Source organism: Ixodes scapularis, unplaced genomic scaffold (assembly GCF_016920785.2).
Source record: "Ixodes scapularis isolate PalLabHiFi unplaced genomic scaffold, ASM1692078v2 PGA_scaffold11__112_contigs__length_91849675, whole genome shotgun sequence".
NCBI lineage: Eukaryota > Metazoa > Arthropoda > Arachnida > Ixodida > Ixodidae > Ixodes > Ixodes scapularis.
The window spans coordinates 31895601-31899932 of record NW_024609837.1 but is presented as its reverse complement, the minus strand read 5'-3'; positions in this window follow the sequence as shown (position 1 = coordinate 31899932).

Sequence of the window (4332 nt, the reverse complement as noted above, 5' to 3'; positions counted from 1 at the left end):
AGGAAAAAAGACCTATTTCTCGAAATTGGATCTTTCAAAAGGATATTGGCAAATCCCGCTATCAGAAGACTCAAAAGAGAAGACTGCCTTCTGCACCTCTTCGGGCTTATACCAATTTAGGTACATGCCTTTTGGTATAAAAACTGCGTCAGCAATCTTCACACGGTTAATGAGAGAGGTGCTGCGCGGAATAGATGGTGTGCAACACTACATCGATGATGTCCTGATTGCGTCCAGCACCTGGGAAGAACACGCCTCCGTGCTTGAGCTAGTTTTGCGACGAATAGAACGTGCTGGGTTGACCATAAAGCCTAGCAAATGTGAGATCGGGATGAGGTACGTCACATTTCTTGGACATCGAGTAGGGGATGGTGAGCTTGCGCCAGTACCAGAAACCGTAGAAAAAATTGTGGGATCCAGGCGACCCACAACCAAGAAACAAGTTAGGTCATTTTTGGGGCTGGCCGGTTACTACCGTCAGTTCATTCCCAATTACGCACAGAAGGCTCTGCCTCTCGTCGAGTTGACAAAAAAGAAGGAACCCAACAACGTCCGTTGGACCAGCAAACAAGAGCTTGCCTTCCAGGAACTGAAGCGAGAGCTTTCAAAAGGACCAATTCTCAAGGCTCCTGACCTGACAAAGACATTCATCCTTCGTACAGACGCGTCAGATAGCTGCTTGGGCGCTATGTTGATGCAGAAACATTCAACACTCCTACATCCTGTTGCTTGTGCCAGCAGAACGTTGATGCCAAGGGAAATGAACTATCCTACCATCGAAAGGGAAGCGCTGGCACTGGTCTGGGCCATTCAAAAATTCCACATCTATTTGTATGGCAAAGAATTTATCGTTCAAACGGATCACCAGCCCCTACAGTATCTCCGCAAAATGAAAACGTCAAATAGTAGAATTTTGCGGTGGAGTCTACTTTTGCAAGAGTACGAGTTTATAGTTCAGTACATTAAGGGGTCCGAAAATGTCGGAGGGGATTACTTAAGCCGTATTTGATGTGGAATTGATTGGTTTACCGTGGCTCTTAGTTCTGATTGCAGAAGGATGAGAGGAATGATCTTGTTTTGAACGTTTTGTCGTGGGGAAGAATGGATACACCGACGACCCTTCAACTGGACGCCAGCCCGCGGTTGGTGTGCAGAATCGACTCATGTATATGTCTTTTTCTTTCTTTTGTTTCGTTGGTGTGTGTCTGGTAAAGGGGGGAAAGAAAAAACTTTGGTGGGGGGCTATTGTCATGGTCGATTCATGAAAGAAGAAGAAAAAGCTGAGAGCTGCGCGAGGGGGGAGAAAAAAGAAAAAGAAGTGGAAGAGATCGTCGAACGGTCGTCGGAGTGCAGCCATCGCGACGAACTGCCGGGCCTGGGCGCTTGGGTGCCATGACCCAAACCAGAACCAGTCAGCGAGTTGCGGGCTGAAGCAAGGCAACAGGAAGGCTGCCGGAGCTCAGTCGGTGAGAGGACACCAAGAAACCCGATCCCGAGATCCCTTCACCGTGGCCAAAGCATCCATCAGCGTGGTGCCGACCAGGTCCGGGTTAGCCCAGCGATCGCCATTGGGAATTTCGGCGTCCGGAATCCAGGCTCCCGTTACCATCATCGAGAACTTGGTAACCACGATCCAGAACCCGGCAACTACATCCGCAACCCCTTGAGCATCTTCCGCCAACGGAAAAGACCGGAACTCAAGTGAATATTGCCTTGTGTACATATCCCTCGATTCGGTTTATCTTCATGTTCCTTTTTTATTAGACACCCTTTTTCATTTTCTTCTCAATACAAATTGCCTGGATTCAATTGGGTCTCGTATTCTTTTTCTTTACATAAATGATTATTTGAACGAGCCTTGCGTACCTCGTGACAGTGATCAACCAAGATATAATGCATATGAAGTCATTAACCCTACAGTGAAACACCAAAAAGAAAGTTCAGCTTTCAAACCGCCCCAAAAAGTCTGTGAAATAATTAACCCGTACTGGTTATGACCGACATACTACGTGTAGACGCACAGTTGTGCGTATGATGACAAACTTTCAAACTGCTCATATTTTTCTCGTACTAAGCACACGGCAAGTTCTTCATCGCACAAACTGATAGATACAGGTGATTACCTCTGACCGTGGTGATAACTGTGATGAGTATTCGTGTACCTTATTTTCTCTTAAGCCGCCTACACCCCCCCCCCCCCCCAAAGCCATTTCCAATTGACACCATAACAGCTGTGTACTGCTCAGAATAAACCGGATATTGCATGGACGAGAAACCAAATTATCACAAGAGCCCTTGTCGCTTATGATTGGTGCTGATGCAGTTTTGCTCATAACCCCACAATGCTGCCCTTTTATTTTTTCTGTTTGCACTTTCTGCATAATTGTCCCTCCTCCTTACAAGTGAGCTAATTAAAAAAAAAACATGTTCCTTCAAGTGGAATACAAATATGTCAGAAGTGGCGACGAAAGATATCAGAAGTAGAAAGACACAAGGATGCACATAAAAGACAAGTACGAACCAAGTAGAACGAATAAATTTCAAGCATTCACCGTCGTTTGATAAGCACGAAACTATCAAACAAAAGTAGTTTCAAAAGAAAAAAACACGAATACACGAATACACAAGTTCTGACTTAAATGTGCTTTGGGGTTGCGCGGCAAGATCGTCCCGACATTTACCGCTCTCCGACATTTAAAAAGGCGGTTCATATGGTGCAAGTTTCCAGAGAATTGTCGCTTGCCTGCATGCTCTGTCTTTTTTTTTTTCTGGTGAAGGAGAACATTTTTACTGTAAAAGGGGAGTATAATGTTTCATTTCTGCTTAGAATTTTGTTATATTAGTTCCTCCTAGGCGTTGACCTTTATCGCTTATTACGTTCGCAAATCAGAACTTCAAGCAACTGAAAATAATTGTGATAATAAAATATTCACACGCGAATTTTAAAGATGGCGCTGCCATCTGGAGCAAGAATAAAACACGTTAGAATTAGGTTTAACAAATTTAAAGTTACACTTATTTTAGGTGTAATATTTTCACCGCCGTGACATACATCAATATTTGTATGGCGACTACGCAATTCCTTGTTTTACCTTACACTCTAAGAAATGCTTGCGCGTCTACTTACCCACGAAACGCTAAAAAGCCAATCTCTGCGATCTGCGAAATCAGCTTAGCGAATGATGAGGCGGCACAATCGTTCAGACCTAAAAAATGAAGTCTATGCTGTGGCATTACGCAATGCGAAGCGTCATGCTTGCATTGCTTAATGCCACAGCGCAGACTTAATTTTGAGGTCTAAACAGATTTCCCGCCTCATCCTTCGTTGAGACAATGTCGTAGATCGCAGAGATTGGCCCTTCGAGTGTTTTGCGGGTAAGTAGACTCTCAGGTATTTCTTAGAGTGTAATGCCGAGCGCTATGAAGGCTCAAAAAAGTCGATGGAGAAAATCAAAAAGCTCGAAATGGTTTAACGTCACGGTATTTGTCAAGTTGCTGCGCCTCTGCTATAATCGTCTAAACCAATCAAGCCCACCAAATTCATCGTACCCTTTCGCTTTTAGTACCTGGTGTACCGATGTTTGTACAACGCTCAACAAAACAAAATGGACCACTCTAGCACATGGCCTGGGTAAAGTAATTTTACTTATGTAACCCGCCAGAGAAACGCCTAAATTGACGCAAAAGTGGGAATCCTAAAGACCTAAGTTAAGGGTCTAATGAGGTATTTTCCAAGGTGTTAGTTACGGCAAATGTTTTTTTTATTTAGCGTGTCTAACTTTTCTTTGTCTCGCCACATAATTTTCATAGTGAGAAAGTTGATTCAAAGATACAGTTATTCAAAGAACGAGAAGTGAAGCCTAACACTGCGAATTGTTTGGTAATTGAGGTCCCAATGTTAGGGGTGTGCGATTACTATTTCGATTTCAATAGCGCAGTGCCATCCCTAGCTTCTGTACAGTTGAAAGGACCGGCTGTCTTGGCTTCTTCTTACACAGCCGAGGCTATGAATGACTAAGCGCTATTTGATTCGAGCCACTCGTCGCACAACCTTACCAAATGCACCAGATGACTGCCAAACTACCATCAGTGAAGCCTAACTTTGGCATTTGTTCGGCGAATTATGGCCCGGATAGCCAGACTGCAAGCGAAGGTAAAATTTGGATCCACTCTGGTTTCGTCTGGCTTTTTAAGGTCCTCGATTTTCAGAGAAAAACCAAATTATGGACAAAAGAGGTTTCTTGCCTAAGTATTTGTGGAGCATATTCAGTAATTATAGGGTGCGCAGCTAGGTCATAGAGTTATCGTAGACTATAGTAACAATATGGCACT